The following is a 22,525-nucleotide window of genomic DNA, read 5'->3' as shown; positions in this document are numbered from 1 at the left end:
ATGTAATTCAAAATCCTACTTGCTTCGTTTTTTGTGAGAGCCGTAATCTGTTCTTTCTGCTTCTGTTTGGTTTAATTAATTCAGTCCCAGAATAAGTGATATTCGGTATGCTGTTCCATCCATTGCGCTCAAGCACTTGGGGAGTTTGCCTCTTGCAACTAGTATGTGCTTTATGTTGAAAGATTTTATTTCTTACTTGATTACATTGCTTTACAAACATATATATTATTTATTTACATGCCTGCAACATTAGATACAATATTTGTGTTCCGATTTGTGAACTTGCAAGCAGATTGTAAAGCCTGTGTGCTGGAAATATTTAAAAGACTTATTACATTTTCTTGTTCCAGGACTAAATGTTAAATTCTTGTGGAGATTTATACACACTTAGAATTATGTTCATAATTGTCTGCTATTTGTTCCTGTCTGCAAATTGGTTGTACCCACTCATTGTGTCATTTTTAGGTCTCGCCTGTCCCAGCGCATGTGCTGGTCTGGCGAGACATTTAGTAGGTGGGTTTCGAAAGTGCTACCCACATTTTTGTGCTGGCTACAAGCGTCAGTGCACGATGGCGTGCACAGCTGCTCCCCGCATTCTCCCCTCCCTTCTCGCCCAGCCATCTGCCTTTCCTGCACCAGCCTTCAGCCCCATACCCCTCCCTCCGCTGCTGCGCGCGCATCCCTAGCATGCGTCATCGCGATGTCTTTCGCTTTTAGAGTGATCGCGATGAGGGATTGATAGCTCCTTCACACTGAGGCCCACTGTGTCAACCGAAGGCTAACTCTCCGCTCTCCTCTGGAAAAGCACTCTTCCCCCTAACCCTCGAGTTTGCATCAGAGACCTTCAATGTCCGCACCTTACAGAAGTCTCAACTCGGGTTATACTACCTGTTTTTGACCATTCACTATGTATCGAGCCCTGACCCCTCCCTCTTGGAAGATCTCTTCTGACGTGAGGGACCACCTAATGGATTATAGCCAGCCTCACCCTGTTCTCCGTATCTGAAACATTCCTTCATTTGCCCCCCCCTCCCCATTAACCATGTAACCAGACCCGTCGCTGCCTCTTCCTTAGCTGCATAAATTAGTGACCACCGCTCCCCCAGCGTGCTTTTGTCTACGTCTAACCTTAATCAGAATCCTAAATCGGTCCGCTCCCTTATCTATTCTTATATTTAACTCAATATATACATGCATTCGATATTTTTAAATGTGTTCCTTTACAAGTAACATATTCAACACTATCAGCTGTGTTCGTATTATAAAAACCAACAAGCATTCTCTATACTTTGCTTCTTTTCAAAGATTTCCTTTTACGTTCAGGTGTTCTCTCCAGATAACTGTTATAAGCCACACCCAGTGGCTTTGCAACGCCAGATATCTATATGCCTCTGAGAGTGTCTGGCAATTCTCAGCAAGTCACATGCCACCCAAACTGCAAAGTCTCACACCAGTCTCAGAAACCATATCCCGCTCATACTCAGAATGCACTACTTCTCCCAGAGGTCCCTGTAAGTTGTCATAAACGAGAGACAAGGCAAGCACTGGAACAAATTGCCGCCCGTACACCAACCCAACCCCCCTCACTCGCCTTCAGCTCTCCCCAGACAGTGCCCGACCCCCACCATGTCTGCCAAGCGCCCTTAGAAATTGCCACCAATCCAGCCGGCCTCCTACAGATGAAAGGCTGAGATAAATGGAAGTCAAATCACTGGTGTGTGTGTGCTTCACTCTTAACACATCAGCCCAAGCTCTGCATCCCCTGGCTCCAATCCAGCAGCTGCAGTAAAATGAAGTGCCACGAACTGCACAAGGAGCACATCTGCCGGCCAGACCCCGGACACAGAGCACACAGGCCCGCCGTCAGCCACCCCCTTTTTTGCTCAGCTGACTGCCTCCCTCCCTGTCGCTCTCCTCCTCTGCTGGTCTCTTTCCTCGGCCCTCACCACTGGCTGCCATGTCTGCCCCCACTCCACCCCAGTGGGTGCCTGCTGCTCATTCCATCTTTTTTTTTTTTTTTCTTTCTTTTTTTTTTTTTTTGCATCTTTTATATAGCGCGAACACGACCCAAAGGTATTGGAGCGCTGTACATGAGCACCGTATTTACATTACATTGGTCTCTGCCCTGTATTCCAGCCAACCCGTGGAGAGCCCAATGATTCCAACATGGCCTGAGGAGGACCCCCAGGCAATGCACCTTTACAGATGTTCACTTGCGCCATTACCGAGGTGCTGCATTTCATCATATTCTTCGCGCCCTAGTAAATAAGAGCCAATACTCTAATGCGAGATTAGCCCCCGCCTCCAAAGAAACAACAACATTCTCGCCCAGTGTTGCTGACTGCAAAGTACATGAATGTCCTTAACTAACATGATGTATTTCGAAGTCGCTCGTAGAATTTTGACTCACTTCATGTTACGTCATTACTTCAAAGCGTTTTTTGCTACGTTGATGCAGCAAAGTGATTCATATTACGACACTGCCTCAACGTATTTCATTAAGTTACACTCTTGCAACGCACTTCACATCATTCAATCGCTACTAAGTGCTTAATGGTACTCTGCAGCAATGTGCTTTTTCTTAACCCTCTGTAGCACAGCACTTTGTTACTCAATTTAAAAGGGGTCAAGTCTGTGGGTATTGTAGAGTGTTGGCTGTTAAGGCTCAAGTAAACACAGGTAATAATGATCATCTTCCCACAGTCGAATCACACTTTGAACTCAGCACTCCATGTACAAGTTATATCTCGTTTGTGTAGCATGCAGGATAAGTTGGTCACGGTGAGAAGGTGAAGGTGATGGCATCTTCTCACCCTTAATATGTAAGTGTGCACAGTGGCCCAGCTGCACTGACATGCATCAGGCAAGTGTCTTGACAGTTAGTCTAGTTTCAATGTACCCCTCACAGATGTCAACAAACTCATTACTTCTTTCATTTTCTGTGGTCAAATCCAGTGGCGACCGGCATCAACGGGGGCAAGCAAATGGGAAGTCTGCAAGCTCTTACAAGCACAACAGACCTCTCTGCTCCAGCCTCAATCCCAGGAAACCCGATGCCTTTACGCCCAATTTGCAATGTAAATGACGATGCCTTTTATTTATGTTTTGGATTTTGAAACCTAAATAAAAGGCAATGTCATTTACTATGCCAATAGTTTAAACTTCCGTAAATGCTAGGTTTGGCTTTAGAGCGCAGCAGTTTAAAAAAAAAAAAAGAAAATGTTTTTTACCTTTTGTCACCAGTTCCTGAAAATATAAATAGAGTGGTCTTTGGCTCCACCCATTGGACTATGTGTGTCTTATGCTATTGGCTGTTAATTGTGTCTACCATCTAGTATGTGCTTCCATTGAAATAAATAAGGGACTATTTTATATCTGAAAAGTATGTTCAGTCATCAGTTTTGTCACATTCAAGTCTTTCTCCTGTATGCATTCTGTACAGAAAACCATCCATTCTGTTACTTTCTCTCAAGCCTTGGCAAACTCAGTAGGAGTGTCCATGTCCATGTTTGCAGGCGTTAGCTGGTACTAGCCAGATCCTTTGGGTTTGTCTATACTTCTTTTCAATGAGTTTGAAAATATATTTTGTCCCGATTACCTAAAGTGGTAACATCAATTATGGGGTGTTGAGCCAGTATAATTTTGAGGTGCTTCAGATCCTCAACATGGCTTTACCTAGCTGTTTCTTGCCTGTTTCACATTTCTACTAGGATAACCTGCATTTTTCTTGCAAATAACATCGGGTGCATTAAGGAATCGCCCTTTAGAGAAATTTAGAGAGGTTGTTCATTGCCTTTTAGATTCCTCCACGGGTAACAACACTTCACCCTTCTTGTGCCCTACATGGGTTGAATAACATAGGATGAATATGGTGCCCTGCGTATGCTGCACTGAGCATGAAAAGCTGGATTTTGACAATTAAATTTCGACCTATTGATATACCCCTGAGAGAAATTAAATACGTCGGACCAGGATGTCTTTCATGCCCATGCCCCTTCAGAGTGTTGCAAGAACGGTTTTATGGTTCACTATGTTGAAGGCTGCTGGCCAGTTTAGGAGTAGGGGTGTATGTTGCCTGTAATCCTTGGCTTGTCTGCAACAACCTACATGTGCCTATTTCTGTGTTGGGAGGGAAAGCCAGATTTATAAAACGGAGGCAACCAGTGCTGGTCTGTATGCTTCCGAAGTTGGTAGCTACTCCTTTCAGAATTTTCCCGAAGACTGGAGTACCATAGTTTTAATTGGAGAGTTTGTAGCAGAGGAGCAGACCTTTCCTGGGACGGGTAGGATGTGTTTCATCCTGGGATATCATAGGTTGGAGTAGGAGAGGCTGGGCATGAATATGAGAATGTTGGGAGTCATGAACATGATAATGCAGAGGTGCTCTGTAGTTGTAGTGCTTAGGGAGTTGAAGATGATTGCGACTAGTGATTTAATGCGTGCCCTTGAGGGAATGGGTAACTTGTGGAACATTTCAGTTCTCTGCTTTTTTGCTTTTATTTTTAAATAACAGCATTTTAATTCATCATAAGTGGTTTAAAAACAAAAATATTTTATCTTATTACATTGTCCCACATTTCTGCACGAGTGGCAAGTGACAAGAGTGTTAATAAAGTGCTCAACTACCTTTCAGAGCGTTTTACTTTTTATGCTGGTCTCAAGCATACTTTTTCAGTGGTTGTTTGTCTCTACAGCCATTCAGTGTTTTAGGTCTGTGATATCTCTTTTTTTAAGTTTGTGGAAGGGCCTTTTTTTGGTATTGTCCTCTTCGTTTTATCAAAGTGCTGTAAGCTTAGGGTTGAGATTTTCCTTATAGATGATGGAGCATGTATGTCTCTTAGAGGGACTGAGGGTGCTGAGGAGTGTGCTCGTGTCTCTGGTTGTATCAGGGAATCTGCTATTAATGTATTACTGCTTGTTAACGCTTAGCCGCCTACGTGGAATTTGAGCATGGGTTCTTGAAACTTATAGGTGGAAATAAAGATAGTGCATCCTGTATTATGCTTCCGGAATGGGCTTTCCAGGTCTGATGGCGGATGATGGCAGCTTTACATACCCAATGTGTTATGTCCCCAGAACTCAAACCATGTATTGTGCCTCCACTTTTCGAATCGCTCCCAAGACTTTGTCTCGAGCCGTGCAAACCACCAAACTTCAGTACCATTAGTCTAATGGTTTCTGCACATACACAAGATCTAGGCTCGTAGTAACATGACATACATACCTATGTTTTTTCCCCATTTGCCACTAAGGCTTCTCGTGCTCCTGCATTCCTCAGCTACTCTGAGCAGAACTCCATTTGTCCCTGTGCCAGGAAAAGCATTGCTTGAACAGTACCAGGCCTTGTGTGTTTGATGTTGATTGAATCCTCTCTTGTTATGGTTGTGATAGTAAGACACTTCAAACACAACTTGTCTGCTCTCCTCCCATGAAGCGCTGTGTTTTAGATGGATCTAAGTCACACTATCTTTCAGAGGGATGGGTTCTCTGACAACACACATGCTAGTAGCTCAGACTTTACTTTTGCTACCCGGTCGTCTTATGCTCCTAGACGGGCCCAAGACCTAGTGAGAAAATCAAGAGTAAGTTTCATCTTCCAAGTGGCACCTTCCAGGGAATGCCCACCCTGGCCTCCCTCGAGTTGTATCCCTTAAAGGCTGTAGAATCTTTGTTCCAGTCTAACTTCTCCTCTAAAGAACCGTCTAACACAAACTTGCTTTGTGCGTGCCCATCCATCTTGCCGTCATACTCCTTCAGTGCACACTGGTAGGCCGGACCTTTTTCCCACAGCTCATTAAGCCATTTCCCTTCACGGGATGAAATATACAGTTATCTAGAGCTGTATGGAACTGTATCTCTTGAAGGAGCCAATAAGAGCATGTGTGCAGGCCATTTCCGCTCTGAATAATATCAATGAGTTGGATTTCCTTGTTCAGTGCCAAGGCCATCCGATCTATAGGGTGAGGCCACATGTATCCTTCTATCCCTTACATGGCCCACTCACCTGGTGCCATTTCCTCACTCGGACACCGATCACCATAGTGATTATTTATACACAGACTTTGACTGAGGCGCATGGCTGTCTATCTATCCTTTTTCTTAAACTGAGTGCACACAATGTCAACCAATAACATGGGGGATAACCTGGGGCTCGGATTTGATGATGACATCGTGGCGGAAATCCTGAGAACCCCCTCACTGCTGGATAGTGAGGGGAACATGGCCAGCACATCATCACAAGGTGACTGGAACTCCCTGGCATCGCTTAAAAAACTACAAGTCAAGATTGCCATGCATGGCACAATCATGACTGAATACTTGAGGGCAAATGCTGCACCCAATGGTCTAATTGTTCGCACGGCACCTAGAATCTTCTTGGAGGATCTCATTTTCCGCAGAGAATGGAGCCAGATCGCATGGAAATGCACCCGCGACTGGCTCATTCTGATTATTGGTACCGCTAGACGTCTCTCCGAAGCATTGATTATCAAGATTAACATCGCGGAGAATGGACTGAAAACTGGGATCAGTATTTCAGCCTATAAAACCCGTCTAGCGGAAATTAACGCAGAGATGACTGACCACCGAGACTATTTATTACAACAAAAAGTGTCAAAATTACAAAAAGACATTAAAAGATTCGACAGGGAGAAGATATACCCATACACTAAAGAGGAATACAGACCATCAGATAGTGATGCTGGCTCAGATGAGGGCTCTACAACATCTACGAACTCAGGACGTTCGATGTATAGCAATTCTAGCAATAGCAGTTGGGGGAGGAACGCCAACAAACCGGGCCTACTCCCTCCACCCCCGATTCCACAGATGTACGGCTATGCACACCAACCTTTCCCACAACAAGGCCCGATGTGGTACCCTGCCTTTCCGGGACAACACCCGGGTTACCAACAACCATTCTTCCCCAATGCACCTCCTCCTTTTCAGAACAGAGGCAGGGGGCGAGGCAGAGGCAGAAGAAGAGGGCAAAAACAAGTCCAGTGGCAAGATCAGGAGACACAACAGAGAACAACGAGGAGCTCAACACTCCCAAGACCCTGATAGTGAACCTCACAGACAGACTCCTGAACACAGACGAAAGGACAGTCCTGGAACTGGGTTTAGGGTTTGTACCCACCCCCAAGGAGGATAACTTCCGCATGAATGAGGAACTACAACAACTCTTCCGCAAGATTCGCATCAAATCCTTCTTCAACAACAACCCCACCCCTGACCGCCAGGACACCGGACTGAGACCACCCTCTAAGTTCACTCCATCAGCGGGTATGGTTCCGAGTGAAGTACTGACGTTTGAGAAAGCAGTTCTGAAGGAGGCAAACAAACTAAGAAGCCGGCATGCCTTTGACAATTTACCCAAGAAACTCCGCGAGGCAGTATACTCACTCACCGAAGATGAAGCCATCATTATCAAACCGGCGGATAAGGGAGGAGCTACTGTCATCCTGTCAGTAGAGGATTACGAAAGAGAATGCGTCAAACAACTCGGGAGATCCGAATACTACAAAAAGTTGGATACTGATCCCACCGAGAGACTTCTATCACGGATACGTATCATGATCAACGAAGCTACAAATGAGGGATGGATCACTGCCCACGAGGCGGCATTCCTCATTAACGAGAACCCCAGGATGCCGTACTTCTACCTACTACCCAAAATACACAAGGGTGTTTTTCCACCACCAGGACGACCAATCGTCTCTGGGATAGGCTCGCTATTGGAACCTCTGAGCAAATTCAGTGACTTTTTTCTCCGACCTATGGTACAAGCAACTCCGGCATACCTAAAAGACACCAGGGACGTCTTGAACCTGATACAAGAGATCAACGAGAACAACACCGAGCCCATTGACCTCCTCTTAACTCTAGACGTAGAGGCATTATATACAAATATTCCACAAGATGCAACAATCGAAGTAGTGGAACAACTCCTACTCGAAACAGACTTACCCACCAACACCCCTGCGAGCTTCATCACGGAACTGATCATGCTGGCCCTGAAGAACAACTTCTTTATGTATAAGACCACCATTTACCATCAGATACAAGGGACCAGCATGGGGAGCACATTTGCGCCGAGCTTAGCAGGGCTCTACATGGCGCATTTTGAGGCTACTAACATCTTCACTGAGAATAACCCCTACAGAGAGAACATGATCACGTGGAAACGATACATCGATGATGTGCTCATCCTATGGAAGGGGGGTACGGAGACCTGCCAAGAATTCTACACATGGATTAACAACTTGAACCCTCACCTACGTTTTACCAAAACGGAGAGTGTTAAGGAGATCCCTTTCCTGGATCTTCTTATTACCCTTGAGAGGGGTAAACTCAACACTACCATCTACAAAAAAATGACTGATTGCAACAGCCTGCTTGATTTTCACAGTCATCACCCCAAAGCACTGAGGGAAAATCTGCCCTTTGGACAGTTCCTACGGATCCGCAGGAATTGCAGTGACACCCAGGAATATGACATTCAAGCTAACTCCCTCACATCAAACCTGAAAGAAAGACACTACCCTAACAGGGTCATACAACGTGCATACAAACGAGCCAAGAATAACAACCGCCAGGCACTCCTAGAAGAAAAGACCAAGGAAGCCGACAATACCATCACCTGTGTCACTACCTTCACGCCTCTATCAAACCAAATCAAGAACATCGTGAACCATAACTGGAGAATTCTGAACACAGGTAATCTCATGCTGGAGCGCCCCAGATTTGCGTTCAGGAGGACCACCAACCTACGGGACCAACTGATCAACACGAGACCACGCGTGAAGACCATACGGCAGGAACCCACCCTATGGTCCCTCCCTGCTGTCAAAGGCCACTACCCATGCGGCAACTGTAGTGCTTGTCCCTTCACCAAACATACTACACACCTGGAGCTGGAAAAAATCAGGTGGGACCAACGGAGCCACACGAATTGCAATACAAAAAACTGTGTGTACCTCATCACCTGCCCCTGTACACTGCGCTACGTAGGGATGACCACTAGACAGGTGAAACTAAGGATAAGCGAACATAGAAGCACGATCCGACGGGGGAGAACAGCAACCAGACTTACGAACCATTACATGGAAAAAGGACATACATGTGATGACATCAAGTGGACAATATTGGAAAACAACCAACATTGGAATAACAACACCCTTCTACGTAGAGAACAACGCTGGGTACATCGCCTCCGGACCAATGAAGTGGGCCTGAACGACGATATACCATGGACTGAACTATAACCTTATATAAGGGATCAACAGTGAAACCAGTAGTACACACCCATGATTACCGGACTACGAGGTCCCACCGCACAACATCTATGTCCTATGGTCCCCCCTACCCTCGCGAGACCTCTCCTCTTTGAGCATCATTCTGAAGTTAGAGGGTTGAGAGTAGGTTTCCTGGGCCACTTGTCACAGAATAATAAACATAAATAACCCCCCTCTGACCCCCACCTTCCTCCATCCCCCCCCTAGACTCACGCATTCAATCATACCTCTGTCTCGAGTCCACTATTGACTTTACGTCGATGGCACCAAGAGGCGCTTTTAATTACACGAGTCATTCACATTATGACCGCTCGTGTATTACACCAGATGGGTCTTTTTGTAGCGTTTTTAGATAATTCACGAGCACTGTTTAGCTAATTTTATATAAACACTCAGTGCGTTACAGACACGTAACCATGGCAACAATAAGACGTGAACCAGCACCACGCTCTCTAGATACACGCATGCGCCTAGTTCAGCTGTCTACCCTCTGCGCATGCGCGGCCAACAGACACTACGGAGAACACAGCTGCTCCTCGTTTGAAGACCGGATACAGAGCCCGCCCTAATTAAGTCAACACGGGCAGTACTTAAGAAACGCGGAGTTGTCTTCTTCTCCATTCCAGGTAGGAGGACGACTGGGGTAGGTGGTATAGAGGCCACGCCGGAGCAAAACTGTGAGTAATAACGCTCTGATGAGCACTTAGGAAACTGGCTATTTATTTAATACGGTGCATAAGACAGCTCAGACCACTTGGGAATTTATAGGAGTTGGTTTGACTAGCAGTTGCCTGTCATTTATTCCTTTATTCACAGCACTAGAAGGTGTGTACGCTCGTCCCCTAACCTATGGAGCATTATTCTCCGTGCCTTTAGGTGAGTGCTTGGAATATATCTTAGTAACAATCGTGATCTAAGACCTATAGAATATATGCCAATTCAGTCTGTGGACGTTTGGTTCAACCTCTTCCACGGTGAGTGCCTGCACATATGGGTGACTCCGGTCGGCGACGGACTGCCTTTTCCCAGGCCCTCCCCCTGTTTTCCTGGCCTAGGCACCTGTTAGCTTACCGTTGAGCCCCCATTACGCCACCACCCGTGGGTGGAGGTGATATCCCTTCTGTATATAATCTGTATATACTGTGATGATGCACTCTTTTGTGAATATCTCTAAAAGGTGAACAATCTTTAATTAGTAGGATGTTCTCCTTTCTCTCTGTTTCTACTTTCTCCTAGGCTGTCTATCCTGGTGCGACCTGACTCTCACACAGAGAGCAGTGCAACTTCGGAGTGTTCGCCCGGATAGCAAACTGAGGGTAGTATCCCTTAGAGCACTTGCACTTTCACTTTTTTTGGTCCTGAAGAAGCGCCAGGGATCCTTTGTTTAGGGCCATTGGGGCGCGAAACATGTCGACCGCTTGACCACACACATTGTTACCTATTGATACATTAATTTCAAAAAGGTAACAACCGACCTACGGGTCTTTTATTATGTCAAGGGTGCTCTTCACATTAAACTTTACCCTAGTAACCCTTAGACATTTTTAGGATACCACTTCACGGTTACACTCCACCACCACATAGTTCTTTTTTTGTTAGGACCCAAACCACACACCCGCATGCACCAAACGGCGTTTTCTCAAAAAGATCTCCGCTAAAGCGACCCTTCGGGGGACCCGTAGGGCATTGCAGCGCCGGCCCGACGAGGAGCAAACGCCCAATGATGAAGCATGACATCCTTCGGGGTGTGTGAGGGCAACATGAGAAACTAAGGAATGCCCTCCCCTATCCTTAGGTAGTTGGGCCTAATACTAGCCTAGACTTTTTCGTTTCATTTCTCCCTTTGTCTCTTCAGGAACAGTGTCTCCATTGGAATACTACTGTCTATCTACTGTGGCAAAGTTACTCAAATCTCTAAGTGAGCACCCCAAGCATCTAACTAGACCAAAAAGAGTGGGAGCGCACTTCACACCCAAGCACTCAGTGCGCCCCAAAATCATGGTAAATGCATTGTATGATAATACTTACTTCAGTAAATACTCACACAGAAGGGGGCCCCTGAATGTGATAGCTGGCAGAGGGAGCAGGGGAAACACTGCAATTAATAATACAACAAACCGACACTCTCAGCCCAAAAAACATATTTAAATTGGTGCTAATAAGTCACCATTGTATACAAACATTGTCCCAACAGCCATAGGATCCTCCATGTCACGATACATACAATTTGATAGAAAAATATTCTATATTTATTTTCATTTTTGAACTAACCAGATACAAAAAGATGAACATCACAAAAGTCAATAGGTATCATGAAAACAAACTCCTCAGATTGTCATATATAACACAGTGCAAGTTCTACTCCATGGGGGGAGACACGGGGGTTCCAACGCCGAAGCGCGTTTCGGTGTCAAACCCAGATCTGGGTCACACCATCAGGACGACAACAGGACGGTGCGGGACTCATGAATAATAATATCTGAGGGTCAAGGCCTGGACAGAATAGCCAATGGCAAAGGAGGTTTGGAGAGCACAGGGATAACAAATGTCCCAACTCTGGCTTATAAGGATAGAAATTATTCCGAAAATCGGAATGCCACAAAGAAAGGCAGTAGTCCAGCGTATAGATGGTCTTGGGCTCCAAGGATGCTGTCAGCAAGAACATAAACAAGGAGTCCTCAAGGTGCACGTGATCATGTCAGGAAAACGGGGCCGTTTAAGATACAAAGGTCATGCAAGGCATCTTAAGCGCTGCTCCAAACTTCACCTCGCCAGTTGAAAGGGCAGAGTTGGGACATTTGTTATCCCAGTGCTCTCCAAACCTCCTTTGCCATTGGTTATTCTGTCCAGGCCTTGACCCTCCGATATTATTATTCATGAGTCCCGCACCGTCCTGTTGTCGTCCTGATGAAGGTGTGACCCACATCCGGGTTTGATACCGAAACGCACTTCGGCGTTGGAACACCCGTGACTCCCCTACCTCCATCTACCCAACATGGAGAAGAACTTGCACTTTGTTATATATGACAATCTGAGGAGTTTGTTTTCCCTAATACTCATCATTTGTGTTATGTGAAAATTGGTTTATATATTGAGGGAAGAACCTTGTTCGTATCTATATACACGTATTGTGATCCAATGAACTATGATTTGATGGTCTGTCTGAGTTTGCCTGAGTATGTGGTTGTTTGATAGGATGTGTGTGAGATTCATGATGCCGATTGACTTTTGTGATATTTATCTTTTTGTATCTGGTTAATTGAAAAATGAAAATAAATATAGAGTATTTTTCTATCAAATTGTATGCATCATGACATGGAGGGTCCTATGGCTGTTGGGACAATGTTTGTATACTAGGGTGACTTATTAGCACCAATTTAAATAAGTATTTTGGGCAGAGAGTGTCTGTTTGTCTTATTATTAAATACTTACTTCAGTGACAGTCTTTAGTTTTTCACCCTTAGGGCGGCATTTCCACCAACCCCTAAATGACTTGTTGCTCTCTACTGGTTAATCATTGGTGAGGGAGAGGATACGCTGGGTGTCGTCTGCGTAGGAGACTATTTTGAGACTGTGGTTCCTGACGATGGTTTCGAGGGGGGCCATGTAGACATTGAAGAGGTTGGAGCTGAGGGAGGAGCCCTAGAGCACCCTACAGTTGGTCTCTCTTGGTTCTCAGGGTGTAGGGAAGGAGTCTGACCCTTTGAGATCTGCTGGTGAGGAATATGCATATCCAGTTGAGGGCCTTGCCGCGGATGCCGGCGGCGTGGAGTCTGGTGGATAGGGTGCAGTGGGAGACTGTCGAAGGCAGCTGAGAGGTCCAGGAGGATGAGGGTTTCTGTTTTACCCTGGTTGAGGAGGGAGTGGTTGTCGTCAGTGGCGGCGAGTAGAGCGGGCTCGGCGCTGTGGAGTGCGGATTGGGCGATGTCCAGGATGTTGTTCGCTTCGATGGAGTTTGCTAGCTAGGTGTTGATGGCCTTTTCGATTACCTTGGCTGAGAATGGAAGCAGGGAGGTGGGCCTGAAGTTTTTGAGGTCTGTCCGGTCTGTGGAGGTTTTCTTCAAGAGAGGGTTGACTTTGGCATGTTTCCAGTCATCGGGAAAGCTGGCGGTCTCGAAGGAGCAGTTGATAGACGTAGTTCAGGTGCGATGGCTGAGGCTGCTCTGTGGAAGATGTGGTGTTGGCAGGGGTCTGAGAGTGCTCTGGAGTGGGTGCTTTTTATGGTCTTCAAGGTGTCTTCAGTCATGAGTGGGGTCCATTTGAGCAGGGTCTATTCGGTGGCGTCGCGTGGCGGGGGAGCTAGTGGGTGCAGAGGTCTTGGTTGTAGATCCTCTTAATCTTATGGTGAAAGAAGGTGCTGAGTCTGTTGCAGAGGTCTTGGGAGCATGGGACGTCTGTTTCGCTGCAGGGTTTGGCGAATTCCTTGATGATGAAGAGTTCTTTGGTATAGTGAGCATTGGTGAGGATTCCTTCTTGGAGGGATTTCGACCTTGTGAATTTGATGAGATGGTGGTGTGCAGTGGTAGCTGCTTTGTAGGTGGCGCGTGTTTGTGGGGTTTCATTGTTCCGTCATGTCTTCGAGTCGTCTGCAAGAGCATCTGGATTCTTGGAGTGCAGGGGTGAAAAAGCTTGCTTTCTTGATGTCTTCCTGTGGGTTTCTTGAGGGAGGGCGAGTGTGTCAGCGCAGTTCTTGATCCAGTGGTGGAGTTGCATTCTGCAGTGTTTGCGTCTGGTGTAGTCCGTGATGGGGTGCTGGTGAGGGCGGAGGTGAGCTGGTCTTCGGTGACTTTGTTCCAGCTTCTGCGGGAGAGGCGGTGGGCGTGCTTGTGTTCGTTTTTTTAAATTTATTTATTTATTTATTTTTATAAAAGAAGTGGATGCAGTGGTGATCTGTCTAGAGGAGTTCCGTGGTGTGGCTGTAGGAGAGGCTGTTTCCTTCGGTGAAGACTGGGTTGAGTGTGCCCCGCTCCGTGCGTGAAAGTAGTGATTAGTTGCTTCAGTCCTATGTTGGTGAGGTTCTCTAGGAGGGAGGTGATGTTTGAGTCATGGTGGTTGTCCAGGTGGAAGTTTAGGTCTCTGAGTAGGATGTAGTCTGTGGAGGCGACGGTGTGGGCTGGGTTGAGGTCAGTGATAGCATCGGTAAAGGGAGTGCGGAGGCCTGGCGGCCTGTAGATGAGGGTTCTGTGGAGAGTTGTTTTAGGGCTGATCTGGAAGTGGAGGTGCTCCATGAGGGTCGTAGCATCGTCCGGTACAGGATCTTGTATCCGTCGGGTACGTTGGTGGTGATGTCCGGTGCAGGGTTGGTGTTGGTCCAAGTTTCTGTGAAGAAGGCGACGTCGGGTGTGTAGGTGTTGAGGAGGTCCAGGATTTCTATGGCATGCTTGTGTAGGGAACGTACTTGGAGGAGGATGCAGTTGTGTGGTTTGTGAGCGGTGAAGTCCAGTAGGCTGGGGGATGCTGCTGGTGTACGAAGGTGGGTGAAGGTGCGGCGACAGTGAAGACAGAAGAGTGGGCCTTGGGTGTTCGGTGTCAAGAGCTGGCAGTTGTTGCTGCATCCGAGGTTGAGAGCGTGGAGGGTGCTGGAGTCGTAGCAGAGGCGGGTCAGAGGACCAGGGTCCCTGTCGCTGGTCATGGTCGGGTCGCGGACTGGCGCAGATGTGCTTGCTTTTCGTGCAACTTTGGTGCGCAAGTGGTGCACCGCGCAGCAGCTGCCATTAGGTAGGGTTCGGGGGAGCGCGGGTTAGCTGGGAGGCGGGGGGGGGGGGACACTGGTGGGGGAGAGGCCAAAGAGGCAGCAGCGGCTGGGGAAAAAATGCGCCAAAAGTAGGAAAACGCGGTAAAAAGATAAAGACAGAGAAATGAATGCACAGAGGAAAAGAGGCAGGAGAGAAAAAAAAGAAAATAGAGGGCATGTAAAAAAGAGGCAAGAGAGGTTGAACCAGAACAGCAGAAAAGTGGTGTTCTCTTCCACTGGATCACCAGGGATGAGGCGCAGGCAGGAGCCTGCGGGTAGAGAAGCGCCTCGTACACCCTTCAACAGAGAGCTCAGGTCTCAGGGGGGCAGTGTGGGGGAGAGCAGTCACACTGACCAGGTCAGTGGTCGTGCTCAGTGGTGAAGGAATTAAACCCGAAACGCGGGTCTAGAGTTACACAGCACCGGCTGCACTAACCAGGGTGAAAAATTAAAGATTACTACTGAAGTGTTATCATGCACTGCATTCGCTGTGGTGTATTGGCCCAAATTGAATGCTGAAATGTGAGGCAGTGTGCTCCCACCCTCCTTCCGTCTAACGACACCATTTACAAATATATAACATCCTGCACATACGCTAGTCACAGAGGTGTATCATGGCTTCTAACCATCCACATTTAGAATGAGTAATGCTTTCAATGACTGTCCTGGAAACGAACGGTGGGAACTAAAACTGATAACGAATCGGCCAGCCAAGGTTTGCCACAATGCGGGGATGTGGAATTTATTAAAATATCTACTTGTCCATGGGGCTAGTTGCTTCATAAATCTACTTGTCCTGTAACAAAATCCACTTGTCTCCTTTGTGCCATGTAGTGCGGCGACAAATTATGAAAGCAATCTCATTATATTAGAGCTCTGCTATAGGCTCTCTGATTATGCCAGGGCTCATACCATAGTAGTGTTGAACTACTTGCAATCCCCTTATGTTGCCACATTTCCGCAGATCTACATACTGGGGCTAAATGTAGTGGTAGTGGTAAGCAGTAGTTCCAGGTTTAGAATGCCCTTTTGAGTCTGTGCAAACCTACTAACTTGTATGTTTTAATGGTTTTCAACAACCCTTCTCTAATCTTTTCCCATCCTGAGAAATGTTGGAAATTTACTCCTGACAATTGCAGACGTAAACCTTCTTCCAGAGTTGAGGAAAAAAGTGGTTGGAGGGAAAGTGAACTTGAAAACACTCACATTTTCGTATGCGCAAATCTACACATGCAAAGTTGCTCATTCTAAAATGCAATTCACAAATATTTTCTAGGAGTGCTATTTCTTGTCCTACTTCTGTGAATTCATGAAAGCCGTATATCTGTACTTCTTGCAAGGACATATACCATGGGTGCACTTTTAAGACTGTCTTTAATAATTGGCCCCATAATTGGGTCTGGCGTTGAAAATGACCTTCTGCGTTTATTAAAATTCTCGCTCTCTCTCGCCTCACTGTGAGTGCCAGCATTCTGCTCTTTCACAAGAAGCATATCAGCACACTAAGTAGTTTTGTTCAGTGACAGTGTGTGCTTTTTGAGACCAAAAACAATTTTTGCTTTTGACAATGTTTGTTATAATGGTGAGGGCCCGGCACCTCCCACACCAATAAGGGTTTTACTGAAACCATGCCAAAACAAGTCACACATTGACAAAACTAAAAAGCTGACCACCAATTTCAGACCTACTGGCTTTGCCAATGCTTGTTTATTGTTGTTTCCCATCATCTTATTGAAACTGGTTACACTGATTTTCCAATTTCAATATTTTTCGGAAATACTAGCATGCATCAACACATGTTTCTATATGATGCTGCAAAGAAATAGTACCTGAAATTTTACAGTAGTTATCAACATTTTATTTTGAAAGCAAAGACTCGTCAATCTTGCTTTCAAGCTTCTCCAAATATTTGCATCAAATCAGAGAGCATTCTGGGAGCATTATACATAGCCTCATATTGCTAAACTTTGAAAAAGTGTGCACACATTTTTATACTGGAACCACTGTTCGTAGTGCAGCCAGAACTTACCACATTTACTTACTTAGTGCTCACCCTAATAATAAAGGCTTTCAATTAATGAAACATAAATACATGTTTGAACACCATTAACATATAGACAGAAATATTACCTTAACTGAAGACAGTGCCCTTTCCTGATCCATAATGTGGTTCTGCAAACTGGAAGCCAAAGGGTCTGTGCTGCAGGGGGTTGGGCCTACTCATCCCAAAGACAAAATACACATGAAAACTTGTTGCCCTTGACCCCCAAACAATATGTCCTGCCCGTCGTGCTACAGGAATTCCACATCCATGCACAAATGGCAGTTATTCAGACCTGGAGCAATCACTAGAGTTCACAGAAACTACATGGCCTCTCTTCCAATACCCAGTGGGACATCCATTTCTGTATCCAGTAACACCTCCGACTCCCAGTTAATCTCTTGGGTTGCTTGAACCATTGCCCTAGCTAAAATACTAGCAAATGCTTCACAGTTCTCTACTATCTCAAGCACTGCCCAGTTCTGACTCTGTCACAACAGACCGAAAAAAAAGCATGGTCCACTTACAGTAGTATTCCAATAGTTTGTATTTTAGTCCTGCACAAAGCAAGAGGTTTTCTCTTGCCGTGACTCAAACTGATGCAAAAACAACAGTTGATGGACAGAATGCAGAACAATGTCATACATTCACCCCAGTACAGAGATCTGGGCCTAAATCCATCGTTTTTTTGCTCACCATGCCGTTCCAGTTTGAACCCAGCCATATGCAAATCAGTCTTGACCCTGTGCCTCATGGGTACAGTCCAGCCCGAATTGCCAAGCCAGGTCCTCCCTGGACTGGAAACAAGTATCCTAGGACCGGTTTCGGGGTGACTTGAACTGAAGCCTGGCTCAAGGGCATCGTCTCGGGGCACAATAGATTATAGTGTACAAAAGGGGCTGCTCAGTTGTTACTGTGCTTGCCTGGATCCCATTGCTTTCTAGACCTCGTGTGAAGCTACTTTGGCATACTGTGGATTGAAAATGCCACAACTCTTTTGAGGACATCCTTCCCAGCCAGATAGATGGCAAAGCCTTGACATTAGTCATCTTGCTGGAGATAACCTACACATATTCCATCTGCTATGCTCATAAATCTTGATCCTTCTACTCTCCCTAGAGTGATCGAAGCTCTCTTCCCATGGTTTACCGCTTTCCTCCAATGCCCAAACCCCCGCCACCTCCACACTATTTTCTGTTGTGGTCAGAAGATACTCAGTCTATGCAGAATTCGGACTGTCCCCATGAATACAACAACCAGTGTCGGATGGAGCTAATACAGCAGAGGATGGCTGGGCAGTATGCGCTTTGCTCCTTAAGGAATGATGTTGGACAAATGTGTTATTGGAGTCCGAGGAGGGCATAAACTAAGCATTGAGGCCCCAAATAGTTGCTGCTGCTTTTGGTTGGAATGCAGACCTGGTACTGTCTCTTTCATCATCTTGGCTTTTAAGGCTGTTAGATGAAGTTTTGTTCACTCCCATGAACTCATACAGGGCAGCATCTCCAAAGGTGTCTGGCGCTTCAGATGTCATTTCTTGATATTCTTGCCTGGTCCCTTATCTGTTTATTACCAGAAGTTGACGGCAGATTCTGGTGGTGCTGATGGGTCCTCATTGGGTATTTTCTCGGGGCTAGGGGGTCACCTCCTCTGCTTTGGTGTTTGTAACTCTGCTAGACAGAGAGTCCAGACTGGCAGTTACCTCCACTGATTATCTGCCACACTTGGCGATGTCGCACTGTCACATACATTTACAAATGGGAGCATACATCCAAATTGATATTCTAAATATTTCCTTTCACTTGTGTGATCCATTCATTGCTTTCACCAGATGACTCGCTGTATGTCAAGGGATTCTATAAAGCATGAATGAATGAATGAAATTAGATTTCTATAGCGCGTAGCTACCCTGAGGCCTCCTAGCGCGTATGGACCGGACAAAAAAGAAAGACATGTCATGTTAATGCGTAGTACTGAAAAGATGGGTTTTGAGAAGTTTACGGAAGGTCAGTATGTTTGTTTCACCTCGAAGAGTAGGGGAAAGAGAATTCCAGAGATTTGAAGCATTCAGGGAGAACGAGCGTCCACCCCATCTTGATCTGCGTACTTTCCTTGGGGTGGCAAGAAAAGCGGAACTAGAACGAAGACTCCTGGGAGGTTGGTATGGGGTGACCAGAGACTGGATGATGGCTGGGCCTGATTTCCGGATGGCTCTATGAGCCAGGCACATGGCCTTGAATTGTATCCTAGCCCGAATTGGGAGCCAGTGAAGATTCCTCAATGCCGGTTTTGCTGATTGTCTCTGAGGAATCTGGAGAAGTTGGCGGGCCGCACACTTCTGGATCACTTGTAATTTCTGGAGTGTGGACTGAGGGGCGCCCAGATACAGCGCATTCCCATAATCCAGGCAGGATAGTATGAGGGTTTGCGCCATAATCCTCCTCGCCTGGAAAGGGAGCAGGGGAAGGATCTTTCTTCGCATTCTCATTAGGCCAAAACATGTAGCAGATAACTTAGTGTCTTGATGATTGAAACAGAGGGAGCATGGACTGTGGTATGTCGGTGGGAAAGCTCTGGAATGAGTGTTTTGTGATTTGTGTAGATGGAAGTTTCATTTGTGGATTGTTATGTTGGATGGTATTGCTTAGTGCAATGTAAAGTCTAAACTTAATTGGTCTTGACCAGCACAGGGGCTGGTACTCCCATAACCTTATCCAGTGTGTTTTCTTTTGTGTGTCTATAATGTGACATCTAATGTAAGCTAGTCCGGCAGTGACATCAGTGAAACTGTCTTTTATGAGTTTAGTGGTGGGATCCGCTGCTAGATGGAAGTCTTTCATAATTGATTATGTTAATTGAGGTGGGTGATTTTGACAGTAGGTGTGATCTTAGAAAATTCCAATATTGTCAGTTGTAACTAAGTGGTAAATAGGTTAAATGTGATGGTGTGAGGACTTAATTAGTTTGCAGGCACTTGAACGGTGTAGTGGATGCTGATGTTGTGTTTTTACGTTGAAGGGTGGATTTGTGTACAGGGCTGTTTTTCTGAATGTGTGGCTGGTTTGTAGCTGTAACGGATGAGCTATTTAAGGATTAGGCTTAAGGTGGGAGACTGTCTTGTTTATGATGTGAGAAATAGTGGTTGGGTTTTTGTGGGCTAAGTCTGAGTTGATTAGGTAAGAGGGAGGAATTGTGATAAAGGGTTAGAAGGATGAGGTAAGAATATCTTTGGGTGTGTATGTTGATGTGCGATTCTGTTGGGATGAGAATGTCTGTCTTTTAGTTTGGGGGGGGGGGGAGATTGAGAGCAGTGGTGACATAGGAGGCAAATGGTGAACTCTGCCATGGTTGAAGTTGACGCACACATTTCTTGACTTTTTATGTAAAGGCTGGATTGTCGACCAAGGCTAGTTTATGAATCCAGAAAATATTTTTTGTACCACATGAGACAAAACCCCGTTTTTTGCACCTTCATGCCAGTGGTCATTTGTCTCCTGTAGTGTTAAAGCTTTATCCGTATGGTTAGTGATCTTTGCCTAGGTCGCAGTTTCATCTCCCTGGTGAAAATGGATGGATGCCCTCGACAAACATCTGAACCTTATGCGTGGGCTATCTTTAGTAATCCGAGCTAATTACCTATGCATGCCGCATGAGACTGCTCCCAGAAAATGGACCCATTTGGAGTTGTTGCCTTGTTTTTGCTGCCTTCCCTCCCTTCCGAGTTCTCTTAGGATTCAAAGTTCAACGGACCAGAACTTTTCTTCTTGCTAGGGTCCAAGATATCTTGATGCGACCGTAATCTAGGGTTTCTGGTTTTGCGTCCAAGTTTAATGTTGGGTCAACAACCTTTTTCAAATGAAAGTCTGCTGTCTCTTCCCTGAACGTTCATAAGAATAAATGTGGTTGGAGTGTCTCCTAATGAATTTTATGAGTGAGGTTTATAGGCTCAACATAAGAGAGCTTTATCTGTTGTGAGGGTGGCCTTTTGTTAATGGCACAATATAGGCGGTTCATTGCATCTGCATTTTTCTTGCATCTGCGTTTTTCTATCAGTAGGGTTTTTCACTCCATGAAATATGTTTTTTGTGTCTGCCAGAAAAAAAATGTTTACCATGGAACTCTTGAAAAGGACGGTAAAGCGACAGCTAAGGACAATGTGAGCAGCAGGTGTCTGGAATGGTATTTGGTGCTTGTCACTTACTCTAAGCATATTTTCTGCAGTTGGTAAGAAAGCAGTAGTATCTATTGCAGTTCACCTCTTAGTAGGCATTGCTGTTTGATCACAGCTGAGCAGCCTGCTCCTTTCCTTGCCTGCTGCCTCTCGTGATTTATACTTGGTCTACAGTTCTCTTTGCTCTTACGCGAAATGACGTGTCCTCTCTGAAACTCAGTTGCCATCGTTTGAATGGTAAATTGTTTGTTGCAATCCATAAAAAAGACATGATATAGTATGCCTTCTGTGTTGCGTGCATCGCTAAAAATTCAAGGTTTTTCAAATAAAATTACAGCGATTCCCTCCCACAAGCACAACCTCCTTATTCCACAAAAGCCTTTTCAGTGTAAGACCAGGGCCATACCTATTTGTCTGCTTGTTTATTTAGTGTACACCGAACTGAACCCACTGTATGCTTTTTGGTTGATTTAAAGTGAGAATGTTGTACTTGTGTAATGTGTTTGTTGCTTATGTTCTCCAAAACACTATCCGCTTTACTCCCCGCCGAACAGTGGTCATCAAACCTGGTCCGATTAGAGAGTTCAGACTCTCACCGTAGATCTCAAGGCCTCTCTGCTGAGAGATCCAGTGAACGGATGTGTAGTTAGTAGAACAAGAAGAAGGGATTTATACTCTGAGGACCTTTACTAACCTGTTCTGCATTACTTGGAGTTGATTCAGAAGTGCATCAGAATCTCAAAACACTGAGGGCAGAGTGTGTATACCTTACATGTGGCACTGAATGTGCTTACCCAAACCTTTGAATAAATGTAGGATTTTTTTTGTATTCAGACTAACTGAGGCAAGTCAGAGCATACTACTCTTCCTCCTTAGGCACCATTCTCTCCAGTCATGTCCTCTCCTCCTGTTCTCTCCACGGTCATGTACCGGACAGTACTGTGTAGCAGACTCTAAGAGAATGAAGCACTACACTGTCTTGACTCCTGCCCCCTTTAGCCCTTCCTCCAGTTTCATACAGTTAGCAGAGCACCTGGGTTCATGACCCAATCACTGGTGACACCGACACATTTTACAACCGACACAGCTTTGCAAAAGACCAATAGATTAGAGAACAGCACAAATATTGCAAAACCTTACTAGTGCAGAGTTGCGTTGTATAGTGCATGTCAATGTTATCCTTTCTGTGAAAGTAGGGGTTGTGGGTACCAAGGGAATGTTTGTGCATGTACAGGCGTGACCTTTTTTTTTCTTTTTTTTTTCTCTTTTTCTTCGCTTAAACA

At 45.6% G+C, this 22,525-nt stretch overlaps 1 protein-coding gene across 2 annotated transcripts in view; it reads left to right on the top strand.

Annotated features, from left to right (window-relative positions):
- FAM219B (family with sequence similarity 219 member B) overlaps positions 1–22,525 on the top strand; it is a 95,379-nt gene that overhangs the window by 24,097 nt on the left and 48,757 nt on the right. The gene's annotated exons all lie outside the window — the stretch shown is intronic.

This window comes from Triturus cristatus, chromosome 3_1 (assembly GCF_964204655.1).
Source record: "Triturus cristatus chromosome 3_1, aTriCri1.1, whole genome shotgun sequence".
Taxonomy (NCBI): Eukaryota; Metazoa; Chordata; class Amphibia; order Caudata; family Salamandridae; genus Triturus; species Triturus cristatus.
The sequence above is the reverse complement of the archived record's forward strand: the minus strand, read 5'-3'. Positions and strand labels throughout refer to the sequence as shown.